Source organism: Leptinotarsa decemlineata, unplaced genomic scaffold, assembly GCF_025532065.1.
Source record: "Leptinotarsa decemlineata unplaced genomic scaffold, Ldec_3_MD MMD2_tig00003798_RagTag_RagTag, whole genome shotgun sequence".
Classification (NCBI taxonomy): domain Eukaryota; kingdom Metazoa; phylum Arthropoda; class Insecta; order Coleoptera; family Chrysomelidae; genus Leptinotarsa; species Leptinotarsa decemlineata.
Window position 1 is genome coordinate 1,489,971 of NW_027412596.1, and position 13,343 is coordinate 1,503,313.

Below are 13,343 nucleotides of genomic sequence, written 5' to 3' on the forward strand. Positions count from 1 at the left end.
GACGATGATGGTGTTTCGAATAGAGTTGTTCTCATATCGTCTTGAAGTGTGCTCGTGTCACTATTCACAGATGATACACTACCAAAGGATTGTTTTCTTCCTACTGGAGTACTCATGGAATAATTTGAAGTAGATTGAACATTTCCATGGTTTGACGATAACATTGATGATTTCGAAGTAGCGTTTGATGGTAAAACATTCAATGGTTTCATTATGGGCTCATACAATTTCTCAAGTGTTGTACGATTTTCAATATTATCATTCTTGATAGAGTTGAATTTCTGCCTGACAGCTTCTGTTGTCTCTACTAGTTGACGTTTCAAATTCATTCCACTGTTTTTATTTTCAGAATCATTTTTCGTATTCATAATGCTCTTTTAAAATTATAGCCCAATTCACTGATGAAGTGACCTCTACAATATTCAGTGATCGAATAAGTTTAGATAATAAGATCATGGATATATAAAACTATCGAATCCTTTGCGATATCTACCTTCACCTATTTTTCTGTCCTTATCAATGACTAGAATGCATATTGTTCCTCCCAGCATTTAATACACATCAATTGGAATTGTTTGAATGTTACATCGGGTGAAACATGAACTGAATAAATGTGATGTAAATTCGTCTCATCTTGTTTGAACATTATAATGAAATTGGTATTGTCACGCACTAATTGTTTGGGTTCCCGTGAATATGTCTGTGCTAGATAAAAACAATCAACATCCTTATGACGTCCCATACAGGAATATGATCTGATAATATCCTGCTTTTCACATATCACATCATCGAAAATAAAAACAGAATTAGGCTTAGCGTCGGAGGATTCCACTATTTCTGCATAATTGCTGAATGTATAAAAACCTAATCCTTTTATAGGTTTCAAAACATTTCACAAATACTGATATTTAGGTTGATTGGGTGATTTCGAATAGAGATACACATTTCTAAATCTCAGTCCTTGTGGATGTGTTAATAGTGATATCATTACATTCGTCTTTCCACAATTTGAAGGTCCTATAATGAGACCTCGAACTGATGATGGAAGTAGTGGACCATGTCTGAATACCCTTTGTCCATTCAATCCACACCCAAATTTCTCATCTAGATTATCTACAGCAAATTTTTCTTTCTGTTTTACAATGCGCATCGTGCCGTGGTTGGAGACTATATAAATGTTATCAGCTCATTCATTTCAATGTGTACCATCGAACGATACGGACGTATTGAAAGTGATCGTGAAATCAAAAGTGGTTGTGGTTTTGTTAATGATTTAATAAACAAACTTCCTTTCGAATTACATCTACCCGGAGGTTATCACACTGTGGACCGGGTACAAAATTGAAACAACGTTTAGCTCGCAACGATCTTGGAATCAAGGAATTAGATATTGAATGCAAAAAACACGATATTCAATATTCTAAGCATCCATCCGATCTTGCAGCAAGACATTTAGCCGACAGAGAACTTGAATACAGCGTTTGGGATAGGGTTAAATCGAAGGACGCGAGTATTGGCGAAAGAGCAGCTGCATTAATTGTCACCAACATTATGAAAACAAAAAGACATATGGGCATGGGTTGCAGTACCAATAAGAAAAAATGTAAGAGGAAACAAACGAAGAAGAATAAAATTAGAAAAGTTGTATTTGGTGCTGGGATAGTCCATAAAGTGCGAAATTTATTGAAGAAAGCAGGTGGGAATCAATTTGTGACGAATAATAGCAAAAAAGCTATCACTGGCATTGCAGGCGGCACGTAAACACCTCAAAGCTGCCGGTGGAAAGAAGAAAATCCGCACACCACGCAAAATTCCACCCAAGATAGGTGGACTTTTGCCATTGATACCAATTTTTGCTGGACTATCCGCACTAGGAAGTTTGGCGGGAGCCGCTGCTGGTATTACCAAGGCCGTGCATTCGGCAAAAGCCAGCAGACCGTCTTTAATGGAAGCCAATCGCCACAATAAAACCATGGAGGCTGTAGCATTGGGCAAACGCGGAAGCGGAATATACCTCAAACCATACCGTAAAGGTTTAGGACTATATTTAAAACCATACAAAGCCACAAATAAAACAAAAAACTAATTGAACCCTTACCTCAGAGGCCTCTTACTGATCTCGATCTCAGTTATTATGCACAAAAATGAAAATTCCACATTTTTGTGGTGTTTCTATGCGTGACAGATTACCCTCTTCAGGTCCAAGACAAAACGAGAAAGCTTTTGTTAATTTAGATGGAATAAGTGGACCAGGAACACATTGGGTGGCATATAATAAATGCGAAAAAGAAGTCGCATATTTCGATAGTTCTGGAGATCTATCCCCACCATTGGAATCGACTCGATTCTTTCGAAAATATTCGAATGTAAAAATCAAATATAACTATGATCGTCAACAAAAATTTAATACAGTTCTCTGTGGTCACTTGTGCTTACAGTTTCTTTCTGAATGATTTTCCAAATAAAAAATGGATACAACACCAAAACTGGATCGGGAAGCTATCAAGGGAATAGGGTTTTCACTTAGAATGTTTTCAAAATATGGTACCTTGAAAAAAAATAGATAAAGTGATGCTTGCGAATATGCCCAAGGAAGTGATACTTGCATGTGTTGCACATGAGATTGCATATGTTTGGGAAAAGTTACCCAAACATCTACAAGATGACATCGATATAATGAAACAAAGATATTGTTATGAACACCACCCCGATGAAAATTTAGATTCAGATGTTAATGATGGTCCTATACCTCGAAAATCTATGTGTTGTATTTGTAATATAGAGGATGTGAATATCGGTATCCATAAAAATGATACTTATTACAATACAACACCTTCCAAAAAGTGTAAATTGTCTCAAATGTGCTGTTGCTGTGTACAACAATAAATTGAAATGTGTTTCAAAATATTCATCAGTCATGTCACGAAAGTTCGAGCTACAAGCTGTCGGGACAAGTGTCTTGAGTGCGGATTTTTTTCCACCAGTTGAGTTGGATAGGAACAGCCGTTATGGATTAGGACTTTTGGGATTCTATGGATGCAACACAATCAATAATATAACTGAAGCTGATAATTTAGTGAGTTTCAGAATTACTAATGACAAAATCATCGATACTCCAAAAGTTTACAATTGAAATTCCATATGGTGCTTACGAAATAGAAGAGATCAATGCCGTCATACAGAAACATATCATATTCAGATTGTTTCATGATAAAAAACCAATTGATATCGTTGCAGATGATATTTTCTATCTACATGCCAATAATAATACATTCAAATGTGAAATGCGATCCAAATCTGAAATTGATCTGACACATCCAAATTCTATAGCAGAAATGATGGGGTTCGCTCATGACATATTTCCACCAAATCAGATACATGAATCCTCATTACCAATAAACATTACAACTGGGAGACTTATCCGCTTAGATTGCAATATAATATCTGGTTCATATATAAATGGTGAAGAATCCCACATTCTTTTCTCATTCGATATTGATGTCGAACCTGGATACAATCTTACTAAAGAACCACACAGTATTATATATATGCCTGTCAGTCCAGAAGGTCGTCAATTGATTCACAACATTACAGTGCGTATTTTGGATGAAAAAAATAACCTTATCGATTTTGGAAGTTGAGAAAAGATTTTCATTATTCTGGAATTGTTATGGGTTTCATTTACAATAGACAAAATCGTATTGAACAATCCCAAACCAAAACGAACTGCACTATCAAAAAGAAAAGTGTGCATAAAAAGAAGCTCATTCCACAAGTGTATGCTAAACAGTTAGCACATAACGCTCTGTCTGTGAGTGATCTTAAATTTTTGAAATCGATTGGATTGAAATTAAGAAAATAACAATGGTGCTCGAAACAAACAGTGAAAAGTTGAATATATTCGATGAACCAGTTCTCGATCATTCTCTCATAAGTTTACATGAGCACACATATAAGCCCTACGGATCACCGCTATTCAGGAATTCGGATGAAATTAGAATTGCAATCAATAATCAAGATGTTATACTAGATATTGCCGAGAGCTTCATTTACATAGAAGGTAAATGCGAAAACATGCTATCTCTCGAATAATGCAATTGTATTTCTCTTTGATGAAATTTGTTACGAAATAGGTGGTGAACAAGTAGCTGTTGTTAAAACCACGATATCATTTGGACAATCACATGCTAGACATCTGGCTGGGGACTTTCACAATTGAAACAAGATATCTTGGATACAAACAGTCATGTTTTTAGTGGAAAACTACCACTGAAATATTTGATGGGTTTTGCTGAAGATTACAACAAAAGTATCTTGAATGCTAAACAGGAATTGATTTTGATCATCGCCCGATCATTCAAAAACTCATATATAGGTGAGGTTGACGCTGATTTGGAAATAAATGAAATCGAATGGAAAATAAGACACATTGTACCAGATGATGAACACAAGCTCAAACTTTTGAGTAGAATAAACAAAAGCAGTCTGAATGTTGGCTCATCTTATGTGGGACCTCAAGAACTACCATCATTACGTGGGACTTCTTCAAACATATGGGCCATCAAAACAACTAACGCTCTGGAAACTCCTCGTTTTGTCATCATCGCATTCCAAAGTACTACCACATCTGAAGATAGAACACAGGATATTACAGAATTCACAGCTGCTGATATCAATAGTATTCGAGTATAATTGAATTCTGAAGTTTATCCATATGAGCGTTGGAATTTGAATTTCGATAAAAAACTTGATGCTCCTGCTTATTATGCTTTTGAGAGTTTCCAGCGGAGTTATTATGATAAAGATATGAATGAACCTCTGATGGATATTGGACAATTTAGAGAGAATCCATTATTCGTCATCGATTGCTCCCATCAACCGAATGCAACAAAATCATCAACTATTGATATAAAGCTTGAGTTTGAGACAAGGAAGATCAAGTCTCCAGACAACACTAAAGTATATGCATTAATTTTGCATGATACAGTTTTAACATACAATGCATTGGATGATTCAGTTCACAGCAGATATTGAAACTTTTTAAATTATTAAATATTAATAAAATATTATTATTTAAATTTTTAAATTATTATAATTATTTAATTTTTCCACTCTATCATGTACTGTTTTACGATTTTTATTTTCTTTCATTTGTAACTTATATCATGTATTGTAATTTTTCCTAATTCATATATGTCATATTTATTGTTTAGTAATCATTTTCTATTATATATAATGGAATTCAAATAAATAAAACATGAAAATAATACAAAGTTTTTTTATTTGACATTATTTATAATTTACAGGAACATACAGACTATCTAAAATAACTTCTTTCTCATAGTCATCATTTTCGCGACCATCTTCAATTTCCTCTCGATTTTCATCATTCAATTCAAAGTGATGAATAATTCATTCTGGCAAGTATGTTTGGAGACTATATAGGAATCTTCTCAGGTTCAGTTCAATCATAACCTCACAAAGTTGCCACAATTCCAATTCATTATCCAAAAATTTGTTACAAACTTCAGCGCCACTCCCATAGTTCTCAGCATAACGAAGACATAATTCGATTTGTTTTTCATCATAGCATACACTCATATCATAATTGCTTGCATGTTCAGCTTTATCACCCAACACCTTCAATTTAGACGACAAATGTTGAACCGATGATTTGAGATCTACAACATCGACCCAATCTTGACTTGCATACTGCATCTACATCTTTGAATGGTGGAACTGAAATCAAATTTAAAAAAACAATTAGCAACCTCCAACTTGTTTTTATGATATAATACTCACATTCCCATTCTATTTGTACTTATAAAGTGAGTGTATTCAACTAAGTTAGTAATGTTTATATTTCCATATAATTATCATCTAAATTATCTAATATATGAATATTATTAAAACAAAAAGAAATTCACTATACATAATTACTATTATTATTCAATCATACTGTATTTGACTAGAGATCGCGTTTCCATACCTGCAAAACTTGGCATGATATTACCTAAATACACCATCGTATATTTACCACCCGATGAGTTGATACAAGTTATATCGTCATTACTGAATTGCAACGAAATACGTTTTGGTAGCCATGTTTTAAATAATTTATCATTGCTCACATCTTCCAAAGTTAATAAAATTGATTTTCCAAACCTTGTAGAATAAGTTGACATATTCCTAATTATATATACTTCATCAATTGGTAATGATGATAAAGCCTTTTGCTCTAGTATTTCAACCTCCTGTACAATCAAATTATTGATTTTATTTATGTCTACTTTTGAAACAGACATGAAAATATGTATGAAAATATAAACAATTTCCAACAGCAAAATACACTCACCGTCTTCCTTCTATCACGAACTAAATAACACCCTCCCAGTTGCTAACTGCTGCAGATATATTCGTCTACTGATTTCATAGTGTGCCAGGCATTTCTTTTATGTTGAACAGCGTGAGTCACCCCCACCATGAAACCGTGAAAGGTTCACATTGCTAGTTGCTACCCACTAGAGATACCTGACGTCACAGCCAAACCCACCTCCCAACTGGATGCGATAACAGATGCCGATACGAACAGGCAGTGGTCGTTGTGCTCTCGGAGAGGGCAGACGTTAGCACAGTCGTCGGCCACCTGCGTGTCACCATCGATAGCGAGGCTAGAGCGATGCGTTACGTCACAACCTTCTCCACTTCGAGAGAGGTGAGGGCCCACCGATGAATACGCATTACTCAGCCAGACGTCGTGGAGTGAACATCTTGCTCTCTTACCGTTGAACGGTTGCTGCTGCTGTGACGTCACACCACTACTAATTTGGTGGGCTCACACCGATGGAGCATTCATTACTCGAAGGATCTTCGAAGTATGCAGACGTATGTTTGTACATAGACAAGCACATCATGAAACCCTGTACCGAGCATTCTCTCACACACACACACACACAAAATCTCATATGAAAAAAAAATCTGAACGATCCATGACCCAGACACTTCAAGGTCACATCACCTTGACTTCACTAAACAACAACAAAAAAAGCAATTGATACGTCATAGTATTGGGGAAAGGCTTAGAACCGGCTCAAATCTCCTACTTCGAGTAGTGGAGAGAGGTTCAGAACCGTCAGTAGCACCCAACTCATTCAATTCAAACTTCACACAGGATGTCTATACTTTTATTTTACTTTTTCAGGGCCACGGTCAGAGGTATATTCAAGCTCATACTATTAATTTTCAAAATCTTCATTGTTTTGTAATAAAATTCAAATCATTTATTGTCAAATATATAGGTTAGGTTAGATCAGGTCCATAGTGAATGGGTCTATTCGACCCTCCACCGCAACCCGCAAGGGTTTATTGTGGCTCACACATATTCATACTCGGACAAATAAACCCAGCTTCCTAACGAAGCTGATTAGTTTGTATGGTGAGTGGTCTTTCAGGTTAGATAGTAAGAGAACCGCTTTGCCGAACTCTAAAGACCTGATTCGGTCCCCAGCAGGCACAAAGTATATGCTCTGCTAATGAGGTAGTCGGATAGTCAAATTGAAAGATTCCCACCTTGATACCCATGACAACTTTCCCATATGAGAGTTTTTGCACGTCAGCTACACCAGCTGCCCTTAGATTCAGTCGTGCATGGCTTTTTCGACTCTGGTTTTGGTGAATCATCACTTGAGAGCAAACGTTTGCTAATTTGTTCTTGGGGGGGGTTGTTCTCCCACCTGATACAGGTGTGCCAGCAGGCACAAAGTATATGCTCTGCTAATGAGGTAGTCGGATAGTCAAATTGAAAGATTCCCACCTTGATACCCATGACAACTTTCCCATATGAGAGTTTTTGCACGTCAGCTACACCAGCTACTCTTAGATTCTGTCGTGCATGGCTTTTTCGACTCTGGTTTTGGTGAATCATCACTTTAGAGCAAACGTTTGCTAACCTGTTCATGGGGGGGGGGGTTTGTTCTCCCAACTGAGACAGATTCTGCGAACGCAACTCAAGAATTTGATGCAAAGCGGTTTTATAAGATACCCCGCTCTTGAGAAGATGACTCAGTCGTTTCCTGACTGCACCGCCAAACCTTTTTTTTAAGGTTAAGTTGTTGGATCAAGAGTTGGGGAGTTGAGAAGCTGCCGCACCTGAACTGAAGTCAGTGAGCCAAAAGTGACAGCCTTCTGCATCTGTGCGGCTGAGATTTCTGCCTTAGTGCGGCAAGCCGGTATGATTTCAATATTCGATGTTAATGTCGATCCACGACAAATATCGTTTTGCTCTGGTGGTCGAGAAGGACCACATCAGGCTTATTAGCTTGTATGAACCTGAGGGTGGGGAAAGAATAGTTCCAATAAATTCGGCACTTCTCGTTCCCCACAACGGATTCAATATCCGCCGGAGCGTAGGGCAACACCGGTGTCTCGTCAATACCGTAAGAGTGCCGTAGATGGTAATATAGCACTCTTAGTGCCGCGTTATGTCGATGGAATTGGGCCGAGACCGCATATGCTGGACATGCTGATACCAAGTGCATTAGGGTCTCGGGCGCTTCGCGGCAGGCGCTGCACCTTGTGTCAGGAACCTCTATACCCATCACGCGACTGCGGTAGACTAAGGTGTTGAAAACACCATTCTGGCAAGCCATGATGAACCCCTCAGTTTCCGACTTCAGCCCACTCGACCTGAGAAAAGCGAAGGTCAGGCGCTTTGATGAGCCAAGGTCTCCAATGTTATTCAAGAAGACCCCATGCATTAGCTTATCCTTGAGTTTCCGCATTTAGGTGATCTCTGCGGCTTTTATCTGAGTTTTTTCTGAACAGGTTCCAACTCGGTGACAGAGTTGTGGTCACCTCGTTCAGTGTCGAAAACTATACCGAATTCATCAGCTGCTCGGGCAGCTGCCCTAAAGAGAAATGCTCCAATTCCTGCTCTCTCATGGTCACGGACCATGCAGATAAGGGAATCCGAATTCCTGAGGGCTTACAGGCTGTATCTAGCACCATTCTGTCATGTATACACTACAAACTCAAAACTACACGGCCTCCCTATTGTCGGGGGAACGCACGATTTGGGATGCAAATTCCTATAGAGATGCAGCATTTTTCGGGTCTTTACGTCGAGTTGATACAGCTCCTCCTGAGTCCACTTCACTACTCCAAACGAGTAGAGTAAGATTGGAACGACAAGCATATTTGTTGCAGCAACTTTCTTCTTCCCCGACAGTTCCGATGATCAGATCCGTCGAAGTTTGTCCTGCTACTTGCCGCGGAGAGTTTTTCACTGCTGTTACCTTTTGTGAGTGGCGTTGTTCCACCCCGAGGTAAGTATACGTCTCTCCGGCATCCAGTTGTTGTAAGATGTTTCCATCTACGAGCTGCACACTATTATTATTATTATTATTATTTTCACCGTAGTGTACTCTGGTCAGGCCCTATCCCCCGAAGCCCCGATACATTCGAGAGGGCGCGCCAGCATTATCAACCAATGACCACTTCCCACACCGTGGGGTGAGTGATCATTGGGTCCGAGAATCATGTGCCCTGAGCAAGCGCAGTGAGCCAAGAATGACAGCCTTCTGCATCTGTGCGGCTAAGATTTCTGCCTTAGTGCCGCGAGCCGGTATGATTTTAAGATTCGAGAGTAGAGAGGACATCATTCCACCAAGGACTCCAATAATCAGAACAACCATCTTGACAGAGTGATCTGGATAGAGTCTGCGGAGTTCGAAGAGAAAATTTCGATACTTTATCCGTTTTTCCTCCCATTTTCTGGCGATATTCGTCTCGCCGGGAGCTGAAAACTCCATGACAAATATCGTTTTGCTCTGGTGGTCGAGAAGGACTACATCAGGCTTACCTATTAGCTTGTATGAGCCTGAGGGTGGGGAACGAATAGTTCCAATAAATTCGGCACTTCTCGTTCCCCACAAAGGATTCAATATCTCCCGAAGCGTAGGGCAACACCGGTGTCTCGTCAATACTGTAAGAGTGCCGTAGATAGTAATATAGCACTCTTGGGGCGGCGTTATGTCGGTGGATATAGGCCGAGACCGCATATGCTGGACATGCTGAAAGCAAGTGCATTTAGGGTCTCAGGCGCCTCGCAGTAGGCCCTGCTGCTATACTCATCACGCGACTGCCGTAGACTGAGGTGTTGAAGACACCATCCTGGCAAGCTATGATGAACCCCTCAGTTTCCGACTTCAGCACACTCGACCTGAGAAAAGCGAACGTCAGGCACTTTGATACGCCAAGGTCTTCTATGTTATTGAAGAAGACCCCATGCATTGGCTTATCCTTGTGTCTCCGCAGTAGTAAGGTGATCTCCGCGTCTTTCATCTGAGCTTTTTGCTGAACGGGTTCCAACTCGGTGACAGAGTTGTGGTCACCTCGTTCAGAGTGTAAAACTATACCAAGTTCATCAGCTGCTCGAGCAGCTGTCCTAAAGAGAAGTGCTCCAATTCCTGCTCTCTCATGGTCAGGGACCATGCAGATAAGGGGATCCGAACTCCTGACGGCTTACAGGCTGTATCCAGCACCATTCTGTCATGTATACACTCCAAACTCAAAACTACACGGCCTCCCTATTGTCGGGGGAAGTACAACCGTGGAACGGACGATTTGGGATGCAAATTCCTATAGAGATGGATCATTTTTCGGACCTTTACGTCGAGTTGATACAGCTCCTCCCGAGTCCACTTCACTACTCCAAACGAATAGAGTAAGATTGAAACGACAAGCATATTTGTTGCAGCAACTTTCTTCTTCCCCGACAGTTCCGATGATCAGATCCGTCGAAGTTTGTCCTGATACTTGCCGCGGAGAGAGTTTTTCACTGCTGTTACCTTTTGTGAGTGGCGTTGTTCCACCCCGAGGTAAGTATACGTCTCTCCGGCATCCAGTTGTTGTAAGATGTTTCCATCTACGAGCTGCACACTATTACTATTATTATTATTTTCACCGTAGTGTACTCTGGTCAGGCCCTATCCCCCGAAGCCCCGATACATTCGGGAGGGCGCGCCAGCATTATCAACCAATCACCACTTCCCACACCGTGGGGTAAGTGATCATTGGGTCCGAGAATCATGTGCTCTGAGCAAGCGCAGTGAACCAAGAATGACAGCCTTTTGCATCTGTGTGGCTAAGATTTCTGCCTTAGTGCGGCAAGCCGGTATGATTTTAAGATTCGAGAGTTGACAGGACATCATTCCAACAAGGACTTCAATAATCAGAACAACCATCTTGACAGAGTGATCTGGATAGAGCCTGTGGAGTTCGAAGAGAAAATCTCAATATTTTATCCGTTTTTCCTCCTCTTTTCTGACGATATTCATCTCGCTATGAGCTGAAAACTCCACGACAAATATCCTTTTGGTCTGGTGGTCGAGAAGAACTACATCAGGCTTATTAGCTTGTATGAGCCTGAGGGTGGGGAACGAATAGTTCCAATAAATTCGGCACTTCTCGTTCCCCACAACGGATTCAATATCCCCCAGAGCGTAGGGCAACACCGGTGTCTCGTCAGTACCGTAAGAGTACAGTAGATGGTAATATAGCACTCTCAGGGCCGCGTTATGTCGATGGATATAGGCCGAGACCGCATATGCTGGACATGCTGATAGCAAGTGCATTAGGGTCTTGGGCGCCTCGCGGCAGGCCCTGCACCTTGGGTGAGGAATCTCTATACCCATCACGCGACTGCGGTAGACTAAGGTGTTGAAGAAACCATCCTGGCAAGTCATGATGAACCCCTCAGTTTCCGACTTCAGCCCCTGAGAAAAGCGAACGTCAGGCGCTTTGATAAGTCAAGGTCTCCAATATTATTGAAGGAGACCCCATGCATTGGCTCATTCTAGTGTCTCCGCAAAAGTGAGGTGATCTCTGCGCCTTTTATCTGAGCTTTTTGCTGAACGGGTTCCAACTCGGTGACAGAGTTGTAGTCACCTCGTTCAGAGTCGAAAACTATGCCGAGTTCATCAGCTGCTCGGGCAGCTGCCCTGAGGAGAAATGCTCCAAATCCTGCTCTCTTATGGTCACGGACCATACAGAGAAGGGGATCCAAACTCCAGACGACTTTACAGGCTGTATCCAGTACCATTCTGTCATGTAGACACTCCAAACTCAAAAGTCCACGGCCTTCCTGTTGTCGGTGGAAGTACAACCGTGGAACGGACGATTTGGGATGCAAACGATTTGGGATGCAAAATTGAGATGCATCATTTTTCGGGTCTTCACGTCGAGTTGATACAGCTCCTCCCGAGTCCACTTCACTACTCCAAACGAGTAGAGTAAGATTGGAACGGCAAGCTTATTTGTTGCAGCAACTTCATTTCAATGTTCCAATGACCAGATCTGTCGAAGTTTGTGCTGATATTTGCCGCGGAGAGAGTTTTTCACTGCTGTTACCTCTTGTGAGTGGTGTTGTTCCAACTCGAGGTAAGTATACATCTCTCCGGCATCCAGATGGTGTAAGATGCTTCCATCTACGAGCTGCACATCCTCTCCTTAGTCCCCGCATCGTCCTCTTTTGAGATGAACCATTGCACATTTATCTATCCCGAATTTCATACCGATAGCATGCATGTACTCTCCCACCACCCTCAAGGACTGATGGAGTTCCTTCTCTCCAGAGGCATAAAGTTCAAGATCATCCATATGATACAGATGGGTGACATTGTGCCTCCGGTTTCCGGGGGTGCCACAGTTATACCCTCGACTATTCCTGAGCGCAACGGATAAAGGTAATAGTGAGATGCAGAATAGAAGGGGACTAAGGGAATCACCCTGAAATACACCCCTTCTGAAAGTGACCCATCCTGTTTGGACTCTTGCTTGACCAGATGTTATGGTGAGGCGAGTTCGCCAAATTGGTATCAGTTTTTCAATGCATCTCACTATGTTGTCGGGTACCGCAAGGCATCTGAGCAAATGCAAGATGAGCTCATGTGAAATTGTATAAGTGCCTTACGGTAATCGATACAGGCCATAGAGAGGTTACGCTTATATTGTATCGAGTCCTGCATTACACATCTATCGATGAGCAGGTTTTCTCTACATCCAGCGACTCCTCTCTTCGACCCTCTCTGCTCATATATCCGTTCGAACACTCGGTCAACTGCGGTGAGTATTCGTGTGTATAAGATGCCTGTAAACAACGTATAACACGAATTCAAGCATTTTATCGATTTGTAATTCTTACGAATTGACAAATCTCCGCTTTTGGGGATAAGAACGGTCCGCCCCTCGACAAACCAATCCGGAATCGGCTGCTCTCCATCCAGCCATGAGTTGAAAACTCTGGCCAGATGGCGGTGGGTACTTGGTAGTTTTTTCCACCAATA